The following is a 21,843-nucleotide window of genomic DNA, read 5'->3' as shown; positions in this document are numbered from 1 at the left end:
ATTTTTGTTTATAAAAATAGTACTTGTTTAAAATATTTCCTAACATTTTCTCAAATATTTCAGAGAGATCAGATTTTTTTTTTTTTTTTAAGTGCAATTTGTAACACCGTAATATTATCAATAAATCTGCTTGCAACGTACCCTTGTTATTTTTGGAGGATCCCAGAAGAATTTCTTGTACATTACTAGTACATTATAGACACTATCTGTTGCTTGAAGTTCTCTTCAGACAAAGTGGCTGTGGCCCAGCTTCAGACATCTTCATGTTTCATCCTTTGACTTCATCTAATTATTGTCACAACGACCTTCTTCTGACCAAGATTCTGTTTAGGAAGCAATATTTTATTCATGTGTTTTTTGTTTGTTTAAATTCCATTCACTATCTTTTAAATAATTAGAAATTTATCTGGATATTCTTTTGCGAGTGTTGTGGTGTACAAAAGGCATAAATATGAAAATCTTATAAGAAGTTCATGCTGTTAACTTGTTTCTGTAAACATTTTTTTCATTGTATTTCAAACCTTAAAGAGATCTTTAGAATTTTGCAATATGTATTTGTAAAAATAAAAAATACATTGTCTTGTTTGATGGCATCGGCATTTGTTTGGCCAATATATTATATATTCTATTATTCAGTATTGTAGTTATTTGCGGACCTAAGGTTCAACGTATCATCTTTCACCTTATTATCTTAAGTAACAATCAGACCAGTTTATTGACTTGTAAATCTACACAATGTATGTATATATGCAGTACTCTAATTACAAGTTAAAGTCACCTAATTTAATTCGCTTAAAAAAAAAAAGTAGTAAAAAACAAATCCTTTAGTTAAATTAATAATTATATTTTATTTTTGTGTGAGAATTACTATTTAAGAGACAGGGAGGGGGCAGAGGAAAACAAATTAGTTCAAAACACAAATTCAAATTTACATTAAGAAGCTTAAACTTGATAGTAGTATCTGATATCATCGTGTTGGCATAAAATTCCTTGTTCGAATCACACACCTTAAAGTGTTTTGGAAAAGCCTTTTAATTTTCTTCTTTTTCAGTTTTTTACCTAAACAAATATCAAAGAGTATTTATCAATTTTAATCTGTTCTTAAAAACAAGGAACAACGAAAGTTTGAAGGATTTGGGATGATGTAACATTATTACTCTTTTCTCTAATTTATGATTTCGGTAAAATAAACAGGGCAGATAAATCTCAATTTATAATTATAATAATAAAGAAGCTAGGAACATAAATTTTCTGCGCTGTAAAGATGACAGGAATAAACTCCTTAACAAAAACTTACAGTTTTAAAAGTTAAGTATAAGGGTTGATTAAACGCCAAAAGGTACACAAATCAGCAGTTTCCAACATTTCATTAATACTTCATTGATATAATTTAAGTAATTTTACTGCATTAACTTTTCCTTCACATTTTTTAGAATTTATTAGATGTCACAGACCCTTATGCTGGCCATTTTCGTCTACAAAATATTTACTCAAGTAGCACACCATTTAACTTAGATTGACTGTAATATCTATTTATCTATAATAATCAAACTATTAATCACAGGTGAAAAAGAAAACGTTATAAAAAATATAAAAAAAATAAGAGGCTAAAAAATTCATAAACTTTTTTTACATCAATGATTTTATGCATTTATTTTTATTTTTAAATAAAAATCATTGGTTTAAGTTCATTCTTCGATTAAAGTAATTGTTATTTTATGTTGTAGTCAAACGTTTGTAATAATAAGTAATAAATAATCTGGCTTTATCGCAAATAATATAGTTTTCTTCAATTACATTCTCAATCTAGGTGTTCTTCCCACAATGTTATATATATGTAATATAAAATAAAGAAAATAAAGATATGCATATTTTTAGGACAGCTAATTATTCCAGTATTTTACCATAAGTAAAATTAGGGGGACTAAATTAAATTACAATTGAGAAATGAGTAAATATTGTTGAATAATCTACTTGTTATTAAATGTATGTTATTTGTGCTCACGAATATTTCGGTAAGACGAATTTAAGACTGAAATATTGTTTTGAATCCTCCGTGATTGAAATTTAAAAAGTGGCCGACTCTAACTTTGTTTTTTTCTACTTTAACATGCATGTATATGTGACTACTCAGAATAATTCATCACTCATTTTATCATAATTATAATAAAAAAATATTATGAATGAACTGGCCAGCATAAGGGTCTGTGACATCTAATAAATTCTAAAAAATGTGAAGGAAAAGTTAATGCAGTAAAATTACTTAAATTATATCAATGAAGTATTAATGAAATGTTGGAAACTGCTGATTTGTGTACCTTTTGGCGTTTAATCAACCCTTATACTTAACTTTTAAAACTGTAAGTTTTTGTTAAGGAGATTTTTGTACCTTTTGGATAGATTTTCCTTTTTGTCTATTTGCAAAAAGAGTTTGGTTTTGCAAGTCGTACTGTTAACATCGCGTCTGACTGTTTCGGCCATAAGTTGGTTTCTGTGTAAGTTATCCTTGTGAAAATTTGCATAGTGTAGCAATTTAGTGCTCTGTTTTATTTGTGAAAATTTGAGGAAAATCTAACGAACAGTTTTCTAATTATTAATAAAGTAATGAACTATTTTATATCTGGAGTTGTTTAATTTTGCTGTGGTTTTGTCGTAGTGGGGATTAGCAGAGTAGGAAGCCACGCCCGCTTCTTTGTGTATGTACTTTATCTGCTTGTGTATGTAAGTACTGATTGTGTTTGGATTTAGGTGGGGGATTAGTTCAAGGTCTCGGATTTGACTAATTCTACTCATTTCATTATCAGTACAAATACGCTAAGCATTCTCCAGTCCTTTATAATTTACTTGCTTTTTAAATTATTCTATTATTCTAATAGAAATCAAAATTGGAAAATATTTTCTTCAGTACAATATATTTGGATTAAAATTAATCATAATAATTCGCAACATAGTAATTTATAATAGTGTCTTTAATTAAAATAACATAAAGTTAATAGCAATGTCTCTTAGTTTGAATGATATTATGGCCTCCATTAAAGAATTTAAAGCTGAATTTTGTGCAAAATATGATAATATTCTAGAGAAAATGGAAGCTAATGAAAAGAATATAAGTAAATTCTTATTAAAAGTTGATGAAAATATTAAAATGGTTCAAGAATTAGAGAGAAGGCTTTCTAGGTACGAAAATTTACATAGAAGGAAAAATTTAATTTTGTACAATTTACCTGAAAAGACTAATGAGAAACCTTGGGCTTTAGAACAAGAAATTCAAACTATATTTTCTGATGTTCTACAATCTGACATTACTTTAAAAGATACTGATGTAATCAAAAGAATCGGTTTAGTCAAAGGAAAACGACCCATAATAATCAGATTTACATCGTTAAGATGTAAATTAGAATTGTTGAGAAAAGCAAAAAACCTAAAGGGCTCTGATCTTGTGCTGAGTGAAGATTTTCCAGTGGAAATCAGAGAAATTAGAAAGAAGTTATATTCATATTGGAAGGAAGCAAGAAATTCTAACAAAAAAGTTTACATGAAATATGATAAATTATGGGTGGAAGGTAGACTTTACAGTCTGGAAGAGTTGCGGAGTAAGTTTGGAGCAACTTCGGTTTGTTCTTCAGGAAGTGGGTCAGAAGAGGATTCCGCCAGTACTGGAATTGAAAATTTATCTGACGGGACCCTTCGAAATTGGTTAAAAGAAGGTAAATTGATTAAAAGGCGAATATTCAAGAAAAGAAAAGCAGAAGAATCTCCTGAGAAACGTCACACTTTTCGTCGGCCACAGACATCGAAACCTCTCTCAGCAAAGAAAAAAAAAGGGGATAAGAAAATGGAAGAAAGAGGATCCGGAAAAGAAGACAAAGTTGAAGAAAAGGAAAAATCAGGGGGAAAATGTTCAACGTAAATGTGAATTAAAAGAAGGATTAACAAACCAGCCTCTCTCAGGTAATAAATTTAAAATAATTTTCTGGAACGTTGAAGGATTTAACAAACTATTTAATATAGATTCGGACTTAATTAATTTTCTGCGGAGTAGTGCTGTATTATGTTTCACGGAAACTTTTATAACTAGTCAGTCTATAATTAAACCCACTTGGTTAGATAATTTTTGGGAATTTAATTCTATTGCTATTAAAATATTGAAAAAAGGCCGACCTAGTGGAGGTATTATTACTCTTGTTAACAAACTATATTGCGATGACGCGAGTTTATTACTTTCTTCAGAGAGAGGCTTATTTGTTAAACTTAGAATTAACTCTTTCTCTTTAACTATTGGAAATATATATTGGAGTCCTTTGATGGACTCGGATGAGTGTATTCTGATGTTAGAAGAATTTATTAGATTTCTAGATAATTCGGAACACATAATAATTGGAGGTGACTGGAACGCAAGGGTTAGCGATTTAAATCAGATAGAAGATTCAATATTTGAAGGTTATAATGTTACTGGCTTTAGGAGTAGTTTAGATGCATTTTGTAATACTAGAGGAAGGAAATTAGTAAAATGTATGGAGGAATATGGTTTTATACTGTTGAATGGTAGGACAATTAGTGATAGCCCAGCTCAGTTTACTAATATTACAGCTAATGGTTGCAGTATCGTGGATACTGTATGGTTATCACCTGATTTAATTGAGTTAGTGCATGATATGGAAGTCTCCTCCATTCCAGAACTCAGCTATCACTTACCTGTAATTCTTTCTCTAAATAAATTAAATAAACATCTAATAGAATGTAAGGTTCATGACAGAATGGAAAAATATTGTTTATTTTTTAATGAAACAAATATCAAAAATTATTTATCTATATTAGCTCAAACAAATAATATTTACTTTAATTCTGACTGCTCTGAATTGTTGTATAATAATATGGCAGACTGTTTTATGTATTGTGCACTTTCGTCCGGTCTTATAAAAGTGAAGAAAAATGTATGCTCGAGTTTAATTTTCAAAAATAAGTTATGGTATAATGAAGAGTGTAGAACAGCTAAAAATAATGTCAAAACTTGTTATAAAAATTTAAAGAAAAACGGATATTCTGAGTACAATTATATCTTACTTTCCGATAGTAAAAAACAGTATAGAAAATGTTTAGAAGAAGTGAAAAAGAAATTTTATGATGAGAAATTAAACTGTTTATCTGACGTCAAGAACTCTAAAACATTTTGGCACACTATTAAATTTTTTAATAAGAATAAAAGAACAGATATCCCAGTTTCTATTGAACAGTTTAGCTCCTATTACAAAGATTTTTATATGGATAAAATTACTTTGAATAATGATTTATTCTATGTTTCAGACCCAGTTTTAGATGGGGATATTACACTTTCAGAATTACAAATAGCAATTGGTAATTGTAAATTGAATAAAACGCCAGGGTCTGACAATTTATCTTACGAAGTCTATAAAATAATGCCCCCAAACTGGGAACATTACGTCTTAAATTTATTTAATAACATTCTGCATACTGAAATAGTACCAGTTAAATGGACTGAAATCCTAATGTTTCATTTGTACAAAAAAGGTGATCCTTCTGATCCTGGTAATTATAGGGGAATTGCTTTAATAAATTGTATTGTCAAACTTTTCACGTCGATATTAGCAAATCGTATAATGAATTGGGCAAATAATAGCAAGATACTTCCTGAGGAACAAAGCGGGTTTAGACCAGGAAGGGGATGCGTTGACTGTATTTTTGTCTTAAATTCAATAGTAAATATTAGTCTGGGTTATAGAAATAAGAAGAATATTTTTGCAGCATTTATCGATTTCAAACGTGCGTTTGATTCGCTTGATTATAGCAAGTTATGGCCCAAACTTCATGAGATTGGTCTGAGCGCTAAAATTATCAAAACTTTAAAAAGTTTATATGACCGGGCAACTATAGTCCTAAAAGATAATTCTACAATGGAAATTGTAGACGTGACTCAGGGTGTCCTGCAGGGTGATTCGTTGAGTCCCCTAATATTCTCCCTATTTATCTCGGACCTGATTGTTCACCTAAAAAATAGTGATTGCAATGGCGTTAATGTTGACCATCATACTGAGATTACTGCGTTAATGTATGCCGATGATCTTGTATTACTTGACGATAATTGGGCAGCAGCAAATAAAAAACTAAAATCACTTTCTGTTTATTGTCACCAAAATTCTTTAACAGTAAATTCTGATAAATCTAAAATATTGATTTTTAAAAGGGGAGGTAGAGTGAAATCTATAAAACCCCTTTTTTACGATAACTTCAAAATTGAAATAGTAAAACAATACATTTATCTCGGAGTGCTTTTCTCTTCTTCAGGCCTTTTTTCACTTACAGCTGACCATTTTATTAGAAAATCACAATTAGCATCCCGTAAAGTTAGAGAAATTTTAATAAAGTCAAAATCGGATTCGCTAGTGACAAGAAAAAAATTATTAGAATCTATGATTAATTCCGTTTTATTATACAGCGCAGAAATTTGGGCTCCATTATATTGCAGTAAGTTAGAATGTGTTCAGACCAGATATTTTAAATCCATCTTCCATTGGCCACGAAATGTGCCTAATCATTATGTACGTATAGAAGTTGGGTTAGAGTCTATTGAAACTGAGGTTCTAAAAAAGATGGTTAGATGGTGGCATAAAGTTCAACTAATGGATGGTAACCGCCTCCCAAAGATATGTTTGAATATTTTAAAATCTCTCAGTAATGACAGAATATCTATGGTTAAATTTAATTGGTACACTCAGTTAATAGGAAAATTGGATTCTATTGATGCAGTTAGCTTGCTAAATACTAGCGAAATGTCACAATTTAAGGATGAATTCAGCAGTAGCATTCTGAAATTTCAGAATAATAAATTTTCTTTAGACATTAACGCTGTTCTGCATTCAAACTACAATCCAGACTTCAGAAAGATAAGTAGTCTAACGCTGGGTGAGCAATATTTGTCTCTTAGGGTGCCAATTATAAAGCATAAATTAATTAGTCAAATGAGGTTATGTCAGCCTCGTTCATTTCAAATCACTTCTTCTGGTTTCAGAAACAGTTTTCAAACAGATACCTCCAATTGCCCTATATGCAGTATTCCCGAAAGAGAGGATTTACAGCACTTTTTATTAAAATGTTTAAGGCTGCAATCTTATAGAGATAAATACTTGAATAAATACATCTCTAGTATTTCAGATGTAGATATTCAAGTTCAAGCTCTATTAGATGTAGCCGATATTAACAAATTAAATGATTTATTTTATTTTATAACAAGTGCCTTCAAAATGAGGAATTTCGTTTTAAGTTTATAAAAATACTTTTATAATTTTGTTTTGTTTATAATTTTTTGTTTTTAAATTTTGGCTGTTTTTATTTTTATTCGATTGGAATGTATATTTTTATTTTTAGTTTTCAATTCAAGTTTTTATTTATGTTTTATAAGGTTTTATTTTGTTGTATTTAACCAAACTCCATTTGTATAGGGTAGAACCCTTAAAACAAATAAAATTATTCTATTCTATTCTATTCTATTCTTCTATTCTATTTGCAAAGTTACGTCTGCTTTACAGATTTTTTAAAATTTGGAATAAGCTATTCTATCATTATAACCTGATAAGGTGTTAAATCGGAACCGTAACTACCACTGGAGAGATCTTTTTAAAGAATGATTATAGTTGCGGTCCCCAAACCATCCTCAATAACCATTTTTTTGAGAAAGCGTTTTGAATAAAATAGGAAGGTATTTGTACGTAAATAGCAAAATTAAACTGCGATTTCAGTACTTCCTTTTAAGAGGAGCAAGAAAAATAAACTGCGATTACAGTACTTCTCCTTAAAAGGCAAAGATTTTGAATCGAACGACAATTCATTGATGTAAATCGGTTCACTCATTGATAATTTTAACGATTGCAGTACTTCCTCTTAGTAGGTGTAAGAGCATGATGGCACTTCACAGCCACGTAGAGGAGCTTTAACCACTTATTTGAGCTAAATTTTATCAAAATCGGACTAAGCTTTGTAGAAATATTGGTAATAATAGTTTTAGAAAGGGCCTTATTTGGGTGGGGCGAACTCCCCTCCTTATGAGGCATAGCGTCGAGACTTTTAAAGTACAAATCTGTACAAAATTTCGATTCGAATGACACTTCATTCATGAAAATCGGTTCACGTGTCGATAATTTGAAACGACTGCTATACTTCCCCTTAACAAGTGTAAGAGCAGATCGTCGCTTTATTGTTACGTAGGGGAGCCCTAACCCTATCATCCTACCAAATTTTATCAAAATCGGGCCAAGATTTACAGAGTAATTAGTAATAATAATTTTGGAGGGGGCCTTACATAAAGGGGGCTAACTCCTCTCCCATTAGATGTACAGCGTGGAGACCCCCAAAAGGCACATCTACATAAAATTCCGAATCGAATGACACCTCATTCATGAAAATCGGTTCACGCGTTTAGGCGCTACGTTGTTTACAAAAAAGGTAACAAGAAGAACAAGAAGAACAACAACAACAACAAGAAGAACAAGAACAAGAACATTTTTTGAAAAAGCCGTTTTTGCTCATTTTCGGCAACTTTTTTCTCGAAACCTGTTAGATCTGGGTGGTTGCAAAAAAATTACAGTTATAAAGGAGGATTTGCCCTATATTATAAAGAAAATTTGGGAATTTTATCTTTTATAGAAAAATAGAAAAAAATTGTCAAAGTTGGGTGTTTTTCAACGTTACACTTTTTCGTGCAGTTTTTGATGGTCAACCCTTATACAACTGTCCTACCGGACAGTTTTAATAATATGAATTAAATGTGTTGGAGAGAGGGTTTATCTGGAGCAACTCGTCTAAATCTATGCAGCTTTTTATATTTAAGATAAATTTCCCATGTAATAAAGAATTAAGGCCATTGAAGGAAAAATTTTTGTTAGCCATTGATCAATAAATAATTCATTTTAAAACCCATTTTGATTAACTCCTTGCTCTAATGTTAATATTAATTCTAATGTCGTAATTTTTTTGCATAGTCAGGCTACTCTACGAGCTATTAGTTCCTACCAGGTCAACTCAAAACTGGTTTGGGACTGTCTGGGTGCCCTGAAGGTAATTAGTGACCAGAATAAGGTCTTTCTAGTTTGGGTACCTGGTCATTCAGGACATAAGGGAAACGAAGCGGCAGATTTACTGGCCCGGGAAAGCTCTGCGGGACATTTCGTCGGCCCGGAACCCTGTTTTGGGGTTCCGAGGTGTGTGAAGACTGCGGCCATTAACTTATGGGTGCAGAGTAGGTCTCAAGAGTGGTGGCTTGCCACCACTGGGCAGAGACAGGCGAAGGAGTTCATTAAAGGCTATTCGCCGAGGCTGACTGCAGAATTAATCCGTCAAGGCCGAGGAGCTATAAGGATGATTGTAGGCCTATTAACTGGCCACTGCAGGCTCAGGAAACACATACATCGCATGGGCCTGGCAGATGATAGCCTTTGCAGGTTCTGTCAGGAAGAGGAGGAAACGGCACTGCACGTGTTGTGTCAGTGCGAAGGGCTCGTATGGCTAAGGATGTTACTTCTCGGGGAGGAAAAACCAAGGTGAGCTTTACCCAAGAGTCACTATCCAGCATTAAGAGTCTGATTAAAAGGACAGGTCTGGAGAGAGAGGCTTTAAAGTGAGGGGAGCCACAATAGATCCAAAGGGGTCGCAGTGGCGTAGGCCTTGAGGCCGCCCTAGTTTAATCTAATCTAATCTAATGTTAATCGTTGCAATAATACAATTCAAATTCAGTAGCAGGCACTGAATGATAACGGGGTAAATTTATTTGAATTTATATTATAAACAAATTTTGTTTAAAAAAACAATGTACATTTTATTTAATCGCATTTCTCCACTTTTTGTTTTACAGAGTTAATTAAGTTGTGCAGTGGACGACTCAATTGTAGCAATGAGGTGGCGACGGCTTCTGATTAATCCCCCATGAATGCTGATACTCAAAATGTGGTAATATTTAAGCTAGAAGTTGGCTTACTTCCTACAAATAAATATTGGAAAATATGAAGACATACACTGCCTAATGAATCGAATTATACATTAATAATTGAACAATTGTATTTTTATTTAAATATTATAAAATCTCATATTTCATGGAGTAGGTGAGCCTAAACAAATAATAATTTTTTATTCTAATAATCTACATCCAGTTTTTTTTAAACTGTGTCCAATATCTGCTTCATATAATTCATTTTTATGGTTGAATGGCTGGATAAATACCTACCTCCATTTTTTTTTTTTTATTTATTTTATTTTATCTGATTCTGAGTAAAAGCTTTGTGGAATAAAAACTGTCATACGGCCACTGTGTAAATTTAGTTATCTCGGCGCTAGATAATACAGGCAGGAAACGTAGAAGAGGACCAGCGGAACATGGTTGTATCGGGCAGGTCACGTGGGGGCAATATGTCGAACTGTTGGCGGGGGCGGCTACTGGCAAGGCGGGAAACTGTGTGTGTGTGTGTGTGTGTGTGTGTGTGTGTGTGTGTGTGTGTGCAGACTGCAATATCACAGATCTGCCTCTAGCGCGCGCTCTCTTGCAGGAATAACAGTTTGGTACAAATTTTAGATATTGTAGGCACATGCAACACGTGCTGCCGTCATTCTATTCTACCTACTTTACCAATTTAGTGTTGCAAAAAAAAAAAAAAAAAAAAAAATGGAAAAAATGCATTTCCCCCTTTCTGCATATTAGCTTTTCTATTCTTTGCAATACTTTTTGTCTGCTGCAATCACAGTATGTAGAGGGCGATGGATGAAACAAAAGCGAAAGAATTGCTTTAGTTTATTGCATCACGTTCCTAGTTTATGCATCTTATTCACACATTCTATTGCCAATCACAACCTCTTTCTGGGAAAACATTATATGCACTTTCTTCTCCTTCTACGTAACAGAATTTATAGCGATTTTTAGTTTTTGCAAGAAATGAGTCGTTTATTTTGAAAGTGGGGCAAGTACATTTTTTGAAAAAATGAAGATAATGATAATTATAGATAAAACTTAGTATGATCTTTTTATCTGAAAACAATTTAGAGTAAAACAAAATTCAGAATTCTAATATTTGGGAGATGGAAGTTTTAGCTCTTAACAATATTGTAAAAATGGTGCAAGTCCATCTTAGGTTGAAATTATTTAACCGTACAGCAAAATTTAACTCCGGTTGCTGTATGGTGAAGCAAATGTGATGGTTTAACATCATGTCTTATCTATCTATCTTTGATATTGGTAATCGGTGATTGTACAATATTTCATAAAATTTATTATTATTTAATAATAATATAGTACATCTTAATTTTGTGTTTCGATAATAGCGCCAACATCGGGAAATTTTAGTACTATTGACTCTGAAAAACTGTAAATTGTATAACATTCGACTTATATTATCGGCTATCAAGTAAGTTGTGTTGTTTTGTGCTCGGTGTACGAAAAAAGTTTCATTATTTGAAAATTAATAACGGATTGTGGTTTATTTTATAAAAAAAAAAAAAAATGGCTGAAAGCGATTACAACGGTAATTGTAACTCTGATGCATCTGAAAGTGAATTTGGTAGGTCACAAAAATAGAATAAAAATACTTTTCTGGGTAATAACGCCGCCATTTCAATAAAATCCTCATTTGCAAGTAATTTTATTATGTTTGTAGAAATAAGACTCATGATAATCGGTAATAAAAGAAGAATCTTGGAATCAGAATCTGAATACGAAGGCAATTCGGACCAAAATGATTTTAAAAAAGAAGAAGAATAGTTGAACTATTGATTAGCATTTTGTTGTTATTGTTAAAAAAAGACTGATACGACTGAAATATTATCCATTTAAATCAACGATTACAATAATTCATTAATTTTGAAAGTGAGGCAAGTCCATTTAGTTATAATAAAACCTTTATTTTTCTTAGCCAGCACTATAAACACTATTGGATTATAAACTTACATTATCTAACACCACAAAATAAAAAAAAAATATGTCTATTAATATTTACTAATATTTTTAAAATTATTGAAACGCAAAACCTTAAATATCTCGAAATAACATAAAAATGGACTTGCCCCACTTTCAAAATAAACGGCACAAATATTCGGCTTTAAAGGGGTCTAAGTTCGAGAATGTGCCGGTGTTTGTGGGAAGTAAAAAAAAATTTTGAAAAACTAAAAATAGGCGGAAGCTGCTACTTAATATTTAGGTTGGAGCAAAAGAGACCTTTGACTTCAACCTAGTGAACAAAATCCCTCAATTTATTAAATTAGTGAGAAAACGCTGATGTTAAGTGAAAAGCCAGAGTGCCATTGTCTCCAAACTTAGTTAGAAATAATTAATTGTGATTATACCTATCAAAAAAGTAGAAGATCCCATTAAAATTGAATAATTATTAATTAAAAGCAGTCTCAGAGTTGCATATATATTTGTGAATGGAAACAATAAATTTCAAAGTACAAAGTTTCGTGACCAAGAACAGTTGAACCATGTCTGTGTCCCTCTAGCGTTAACGCTCTCACTAAAACCATAATTAAACTAGAAGGTCCTCTTTGCTCGCATCTCCGTCCCTTCTCTATCAAATATAATTCGCCATCGAGTATTATATATATCAAGAAGAGTTTAATTAATTATATCAACTGGTGAAATTTATGATCATATTATAAAAGGGCCAACCTTTGCATATCGAACTTAGAAAATTTTAAGGGAGTTTAACTCTAGTTTAACAGTTAGAATGTTCCAACTTGAAACTTATAGAATGGGAAAGAGTAAAAGGGGAAGTCAACGTGTTGGGCGGGTCCATTAAGTACGGACTCATACTCGCCTTCTCTTTGCCACGATGATCACATAATTATATCCTGCAACCTCCATCATCTTCGGGTTTCCCCCTTAACCTCACACTAGCATCTTCCCTTCCTCTAGCCACCAAAAATTCAATTATCCATTAAAATTGAATAAAATCCTTAGATATTAGTCGGTATACATAATATATATGCATAAAATCTCTCCCGAGTTAAATATATTAATTTTTGGAGGGGTGAATTACGAGTTTTCTAGCCTGAGGCGTATGTAGAAGGGTGTTGAGAAAATTACATACATTATTGTATGAAAATTGAATGATCTATTGTTTATTAGATGTGTTTTGTAAAAGAGTAACTCTTATAAATGAAGCAATTAGCAGTTTACCCTCTTTTTGCAACCTTACAAGATACTGGTAAGACTAAAATCTAAATTTTTAGGGAACGTGAAAGTCTTATGTTTCTGTATTAGACTTATGCAACCTGCAGATCGATTACTGTTATCAAAAAAATTGAAAACATCTAAAAGTAAAAATAAAAAAGAACAACTTCAAGTGAGAGAGAGTCACAGGTGCTAAAATAAAATAAACAGAATCAAATGAGGAGTCAGAATCAATTGCTGAATAAAAGAATACGCATCAATAGAAGGAATGAAATCTTTTAAAGATTGACAGATCGGCAAGAATACTAATAATTAAAATTACGTATAAGTACCAATTTTAAATAGGTAGGAATTTTTTTGTTCGACTTCTAGAATACGTATTCCAAGTCTAAATTTTCTAGTTGGAAGAATAATTTTTCCATTTTCGAAGTATTTATGAGCAGGAATTATTATTATTATTTTTTGTACTTAACTTTTTTTCACTTTATTTTCACAACTGCAGCATATTTCTGCAATAAGTGAAGCTGATACGACATGACACACAGAATAAATACATGATTAACGTGAGGGTAGAATTCACCCATTGGGTGAACTCTCAAAGTGGGACAGTCCACTATTGTATACTGGCACTTACTTCATTTAGAAGATCGCGTGGCCACCTGCGCTTCAACCGTCTGGCAGGATTTTCTGGTAATGTAGTAAGTTGGGGTACTAGAGGATTGGAATGTGAGGTGATTGAAGTATGGAATTTAATATAACGGGATCTTGCAGCTTCAGAAACATAAGGAACAAGGATATCTCGATGTAAGATTCAGTTTGATACAAAGTTAGGTGCAATAGCGATTCGACGATTTTATAGATATTGGAAGCTTTGGTTGAGCTTGAAAGTTTCATTCCGTAAGTCCAGGCCATACTTCCATTGTGTAGATAAGTCGTTTATTGTTTAGTGAAAGCTTAGATCGCCTGGAGCTTTTTCCAGTGCATTGCTGGCCCCTGGACAATGTTCTTCCGTTACAGACAATACTGTCCATCACCGGACACTAAGAAGCTCCTAGGAAGAGAAAACAAAATCTAAGGGTCAAAGGAGCTGGAATCAAACCCGGGACCTCAGCGTGGGAATCCAACACGCTAACCGCATAGCTAATCCCTTCCCTTAAAAAAAAAATATAAAAACAAGTTTCCTAAATGTTCATGTCACAGAGTGAAATTTTGAAAAATGATAATAATTTTCTTTATTTTTTATTTATTTACAACCTGTACATATATGTACATATACATCAAGTAAATACGTTCTTAATTGAGTTAGGCACAGATTGGTTGCTGAATCCTAGTGGATTCAGCGCCACAATCGGGAAGCCATGCTGAGAGAGGGGCCAGCCAATGCTGGAACTCTCTAGAGGTTGGAAGGAAGTTTAGGAAATAGGTAAAAGGTCGCGGGGCCAACGTTGTTTCTGGCGTCGTGGAGGACTGTCAGGATGGGTTGTTGTGGATAAGGCTTGTGCTGTGGGATTAGGATGTATGGTTTAGGCTATTATGGAAATTAAGGAAACCGAGAATGTATTAGATCATTGACAAAAGGGATATTAAGGTCTCAATAGGATGAAAAAATTAATGCGTGTCAGAGTCCATGAACAGACAAGACAGAAGACACACCAACTCTCTAATGATGTAAAACAGTATATTGTGAATCAGCCCTGAAGATGACCTCGGCAGAATAAAGTTTATAATGACTGAAACTGGCATGAATTTTTCATCCTATTGAAACTATGATTCAGTCACCAAAAATAATGAACAGATATTGAGGTCTGTATGAAGGGTTAAATTGGTTACATAATAAGGAGCCAGGGGCAGCTTTAGCTCGTGTAGCGCCCGTGTGCAATGAAACCCTGGCGCCCCCTAGGCCTGACCCCCCCCCCCCCCCCCGCGGCTATAACTATTAACTTTGCCGTCGTAACAAGAAAGTTTTTTCATATTAAACTTCTAAACTTTAAATACGTGAAATAAGGTTTATTTCGAGTTGAAACAAAATGTTCGAAAAAGAAGCCGCCCATAGGGCGCTCGCGTTTGATAACTGCCGCCACCGCGCTGGCTGGCCGCTTCTGTCATATCATTGTTGTACCATGATGGTCCAAGACGATGCTCTTAGCTGTCTCAGGGAGCGCCTGAGACGGCGGCGCCCGTGTGCATTGCACACCCTGCACTATAGGTTAAGCCGCCCCTGTAAGGAGCGTTGATGATTTGCCGAAGGACTTTAGATTGAAAGGATTGGATTCTTTGGATCTTGGAAGGTTTCGCAGAGCCCACAGCTCAGCTCCGTAGGTCCAGATAGGTCTTAGTTGTGTCTTGTACAGAGTTCTCTTTATTAAATTTTCTTTTTTTGGAGAAATTTAAATTTTACATTACACACAGGAAAAGAGAAAAAAAAATTACAGTATTATGAACAAATTAATATAAAAAAATGTCATTTCAAAATTTATTTTTTCTAAAAGTTCTCCTATATCAACTCTGTGTTGATTGTATACATGAAGAATGTTCATGGTAACAAGTGTATTTGACAGTATCAATTTAGATAAAATTGTGATTCTACATTAAAACAAAAAGGATACAGTCTCGCGTGTATATTAACCAATATTTTACATATAGGTCTCTCAGTATATATATATACATATATAAATGCAGTGTGTAGCGCATAAAGGCACACACTATGGGAAACCACACATAAACACAGTATTTCCTCCACACTAGTGTGTGTGTTCACTTTACCCAGATCTTGTGTGCAAGTTGTATATAGGAGACCCTTTTCCCCTTCAGCTTGTTGCACATATTAATTACCAGAAAACAATTAAATCTGTTATATACGTTTATATGTATATATATACATACACACAAATTCCTACAACAACTAAGCCAAAGCTAGAGAACTCACCGCTTCAAGGACAGAGGGTGGGTTGCGATTACTTGCTCTGAAAGTCAATGAGCAGCAAAAGGATTGTGTTATATATAGCTGCTTTGCTCAAGCAAATAGCAACATGCATCTTTCTGTTGTAAAATCTGCTTTACTAAAATCTAAATCTCTACATGTTCGTTTAGTAATGTATGTTAGTGTCGGTACGTCTGTAATTTAATAACAAAACCAACACTAATTAAACTGCTACTAAACTTTCAAGTTTTAATCCCTAGAAAAACATTTTAGGTTGTGACATACACAGTTCTAGCCCTGTAATCTACCGTATGTAGTTCTGTGATAATTAAGGGTTTATATAAAGCGTCTGCCAGTAAGAGAGAGATAATCACCGCCACTGAGCGTACCGTATTACTGTTTACTAACCCACCCACTTTACCCATGGCTCCGTCTTAAACCCAAAAAGGATCAACTTACAGCAAGAGACTCCATTAATGTTTGCGCTATTCCTTCAAGGAAGAATTTACCCCAACATCCATTCTATCTGTGTAAATAAGAAAAATAAACTTGTTTTTCTGTTCTCGCTCCTCCTTAAAATGGTCTTTCTAAAAAATAAAAAACTTTTATCAAACAGCATTCATTATTTTTGGTGCTCAACATCACAAGATACGAAATCATACGTTTCTGGTTGACAGATTTTTTTCGTTAAAGTTTTAAAAGTCCCAAAAAAAGTGGTTGAGGAAAAAGTCAAAGTTAACAAAAGTTTCGACCAAATTATTTGAACTTCACATTTCCATGAAGTGACAATCATTTGAAAAAGTAAGCTTTATAAATGGTTAATTGTAATGCCATTTTTTTTTTCTCTGTATTAAAAATTCACTGTATAGCAATCACATTTAACTTTTATCATGGCAGTCATCAGGGATGGTAGAGCCAAATAATAATGGCACAGAAGGTGGCTTTGTAAGTAGGAGATCCCCAGTTCCAGGGCCGGATTTTCCTATAGGCTAACTAGGCTTCAGCCTAGGGCCTCAAGATCAAGAGGGGCCTACATTCAAATTGTTAGCAAAATTAAAATTACACTATTCTAAAAACATAACATATTATATTATATTAACATTTAACATATTGATATACAGGGTGAACCTGTATACCTTCGAGTTTAAAATATTTCCTAACATTTTCTCAAATATTTCAGAGAGATCAGAAGTAAATTTTTAAAGTGCAATTTGTAACCTTTGACTTTCTTATTTTAAGACAATCTACTTTAAAAATTGACTACTGGTCCATCTAAAAGAGGTTTGTTTTTTTTTTTTTTTTCCGGGTAGTTTACAACCTATGCGGTCATATCCCCGATACCCAATAGCCAGCGCTCTCTATCTTCCCAGTCTCCCTCTCTCAATCCCATCGCTGCCATCGCCTGTTCCACACCCTCCATCCACCGCTTCCTAGGTCGGCCCCGTTTCCTCCTTTCCTGTGGAGTGAAGCTGTGGATTCTCCTGGGCCAGCGATCTTCATCCATCCGCATTAGGTGGCCATACCATTTCAGTCTTTTGGTCTCTATTGTATAGAGAATGGTCTTTTCGACTTTGGCTTTCTCCCTAATTTCGGAGTTGGGAACTCGCTGGAGCCTGGATACACTACAACTTCTCCTCCAAAAGTCCATTTCCAGGGCTAACAGGCTACCTTCAGCTCTTCTGGACAACGTCCAGTTTTCTGCTGCGTATGTGGCTACACTTTCCACAAATGAGTGGTAAATTTTCCTTTTTGTTTTTATTCCTATTTCCTTGCTCCAGAGGGTCGCGTTTAATGCATTCATAATTTTCTTGCCATTATTTACTTTGTGTTCAATGTCTGTCTCACTTGTTCCTGTAGATGACAGCCAGTACCCAAGATATTTAAATTCCTTACTTGGATATAGCATCCAGCCGTCTATCTCTACCGGAACGGGAGGAGTATTGAACACCATGTATTCAGTTTTCTTTTTACTAACGCTTAGTCCCCATCTGGAATACTCGGCTATTAACTTCCTAAACATGTAGCTCACATCCTCTGCCTCTGACGCTATTATTACCTGGTCATCGGCGTATTGGAGGGAGTGGATAAACCTATCACGAACAGGTACACCCATTTTGCAGCAGGATCTTTTCCAGTGTTTTCAATGAATTAAACAACCTGATAAACTAAAACTGTTTAGTGCTCGTGAACACGTTTTCTTGTAAAACAAACGTAATTTCTCGTTAGAAGATAAAAGGAATCCTGGAAAATGATATACCGCGTTAGAAAGTCCACATTAGACAAGGAAACTTTTACTAAAAAGTGCCAGCACCTAGGTCTGATAATGATCACATAAGGGCCTAATGACTTTTCTTTAAATTTTCGATTACTTTTATTTTCCCAGTATCCAGGAGGAAGATTGAGGCTGTTTAGAGAATAACTTATGCTTCGAAATGGTGTCAATTTTTAGAAAATTTATCTGTCTTCCTAATCGTGTCATCAGAATCGAATTCGGACTAAAACTTTCTGAGTAATAACATTTTTATTGCAAAAAAAAGTAATTATTTTAGAAAAAAAAATTAAAGTGACGTCACTCAAGAACAGGGGAGAATATGAAGTTGGCCAATACGTCATTGAACTCCACTTCAGATATACTACACACAGTAGGCCTATTGACATTACTTACTGGTTCACCCTGTATATCACAGTAGTGATGTATTTAATTATCTCTCATGTAATTTACAAACTTAAAAATGGGAGGTGAAAGGGCCCCTCATAAGTGGAGTAGCCTAGGGCCTCTTTTCATCTAAATCCGGCCCTACCAGTAGTAGCTACTTTTCAAAAAAAGAAAAAGAATTAGTAGTAAAGTATGAGCTTCCGCCCCCGACCACATCACCTAATCGGTAGTTGGACTTAAAGCCCTGCCTGAAAAAAATAGGCTATTATTTTACCAATAATGGAAGAAAATATGTTTAAATATAACTAAAATCGCCAAAACTAAAATCCTTTTTAATATAAAAGAAATTAAACAGTGCTGCACTTGTGCAATATCGATTAAATTCAATTCTACGAACACACCCTTTTTTACTCAAATTTGTAATTGACTTGCCAAAAAAACGCAACATCCGGACGAAGTGACCAACTTCCCGTAGTTGGTGCGACAAGTGTTGGACCACACAGGGGCTGCGTATAGGAGTACGGAACGGATGTAGAGGTAATAAATTAGTTTTTTATTAAGAAACTCTATGTTAGAGTTGAGGTTCAAGAAAGGAAATAGACTATTGTCAAGATTAGATGTCTCCCAGCATTGAATTACATGATCATAACAGCTAAGATGGCCAGCAATTCCATTGCGTTGGAAACTTAGGTCTTTGAACTTTCCAAATACTGAATATGAATAATTCGAATATGTATAGTGTGATATAATTGAGCCAAAATGAAGTTGCATAAATGACTTCCAATTAACATGAGTCAAATCTAAAATATACTAAACGCTCATGTAAAGTTATGGCATACGCCAATAGTAGTTCAATCTACTGGCAACAGCAGCAATAGGAGTAGTATTAGGATGCTGTGATTGTTTGGACAAAGGTAAGATGAAGCCAATAATGGAGGACATTGATGTCAGCAACTCTACCCTACCGTTCAGACACTAATACAGGCTCTCTTGTTGAACGTATACACACACACAAATAGTACAAACTGTTAGCAATCACCAATGTATACTGTGTGTTATGTAACACTGTATATAGTCTGGCATTCTGGGAACAGATTGACTGACATCAACTCACTCCCCATTACAGAGAGCAAATGTTACTCATGTACAACATTATGTTGCACACTAAACGCTGTTGAAGACTGCTTTTTTGGGGGTTTAATCAAGGTAAACTTGTAATGAAATTATCATTTTCTCAATTTAAAAAAAAGGAGACAATTTACAGTAGACTTTTTCTAAAATGTTTGCCTCTAGGATCTCAGGCTTTATGAATTCTAACAATTCCTCATATAACCGAAGAACAATCAAATCTTAAAGCCTGAACACTGTCTTTTTACTGCAATAATTCGTCTTTACGAACTTCATCTTTATGTTTCATCTTCTTTTCCAACAAGATGTAGAAGATTGGAAATCATACTTTTTAATTTTATTACAGACTCTTAATAGCAATTTGGGTGATGACTCGTTGGCGTAAATTATGGAAAACTAAAGGTTTAGTTCAGGGGTCGCCAAACTTTTCTGATCATGGACCCCTATAACATTTTTCGAAATCTCCATCGACCCCCATAAAAGTAATTTTCAGTTAATTAAAATAAAACTATCTATTAGGTACTGTGTTTCTACATTTATTTTATGATTTTGAACATTTATTAAAGCAATTTTACATTGATAATAATAATATAATAATAATAATAATAATAATAAAATTTATTCTTCATATGAAATATTTACAAGTTGCAAAATGAAAATATTGTACGGCTTGGAAAATCCGTCAGCCGGAGTCGATGTTACTATAATACAAAGAGAAAAGAAAAACAAATAAACCAAATAATAATAATAGTAATAATAAACAAAAAATATAACCGACCTAGAAATAAAATAAAACGAAATAACCAATATATAACAGAATTATAAATTAATAATTAAACTCCTGAACCAGCTGATAACGATAAGACCAGGCATGGCGAGCATATTTAATAAGAGGTTGACAATTTCTCGTTCCATTTAGGAAAGAAATCAATTGTTCTCTCGTAAGTACTGAACGTCCAAAATAGAGTCTCCGGATTTCAGAAAGAATTGAGCAGTCACCAAGAAAGTGAACCACGTCCTCAATGCACCTTGAATTACAAAGAGAACAAAGTTCAATCTCCCTAGGCAGCCATGGCGTATGATTCAGGTAGACAAGCTCACATCTTAACTTAAAGATCCAGCGGAGTTCAGTTAGAGTTAGACCCAAGGAATTATCCTCATTCAAGTGACAAAGGTTAAATGAGTGGTCAAGTTCTCTGTATAAAAGGAAGCGGGACGAGAGAGAGAGAAGACGCGGTCCATTGTGTAACAATAGTTTTATGAAAGATATCTTAATGTTGAAATTTAAATACCTTAATATTTATTAAATAATAAGTAATTATTAATAAGTAAAGAAACAGGATTGCTTCTTAACTAATGAGATGGGGGTGTGCCTGGTGTTTCTTTGCAAGGTTTGCTACATTGGGTTCGAAATTGTTGTTCCTTCGACCCCCTGGCTAAGATCGACCCCCTACTTTTGTTAAATAGACCACTGGAGGTCTATATAGACCACTTTGGCGACCTCTGATTTAGATAAACATTTTTATAAAATACATTTAAAAATTCAAGAAGTAGGTTTAACTGAAAGGTTTGGAAACCTAAAATCCAAGTGCTACAGTGTGGTCACTTTATAAGATTAAGGTGATATGCAATAAAGTCAAAATTTTGGCTAAGTCATAATTCAATTTGTGTGGCTGGTAAAGAAGTTGAAAAAGAATAGATTTAATACAAATTTTAGCTGTATTAATAATGATTATGGCTTACACAATTGAAAAATTCTAACGCTCATACAATTTTCTTTTAATTCTATTTAATGGCGAGTTTTGAAACATAGACTTTACACAATTTATTTAAAATTTATCCAATAAAGTGGCTGCTAACGGATTTGTTTTCTAGGTTTGAAATTTGATTTAATCCCTAACAATATTACAAAGAAAAACGCAGATATAGTGCTAATATTGTACTTTTATAATGAACTTTACCATTGCTGTTAGTCAG

General features: G+C 33.5%; 1 long non-coding RNA gene across 5 annotated transcripts in view; it reads left to right on the top strand.

Moving 5' to 3' along the window:
- The window catches only part of LOC141450991 (uncharacterized), a 62,724-nt gene extending 52,591 nt beyond the window's left edge, over positions 1-10,133 (top strand). For 4 of the 5 annotated variants that reach the window (XR_012456482.1, XR_012456484.1, XR_012456480.1 and 1 more), the window contains exon 11: positions 9,863-10,132. This is a non-coding gene — a long non-coding RNA (uncharacterized lncRNA). Of the gene's footprint in view, positions 1-9,862 lie in introns of all 5 variants that reach the window. The other variant, XR_012456483.1, reaches the window with a different exon arrangement.
- Positions 10,134-21,843: the final 11,710 nt, after the last annotated feature.

The sequence above is a fragment of the Rhodnius prolixus genome, unplaced genomic scaffold (assembly GCF_049639745.1).
Source record: "Rhodnius prolixus isolate KJV_2025 unplaced genomic scaffold, Rpr scaffold_8, whole genome shotgun sequence".
Taxonomy (NCBI): Eukaryota; Metazoa; Arthropoda; class Insecta; order Hemiptera; family Reduviidae; genus Rhodnius; species Rhodnius prolixus.
The sequence above is the reverse complement of the archived record's forward strand: the minus strand, read 5'-3'. Positions and strand labels throughout refer to the sequence as shown.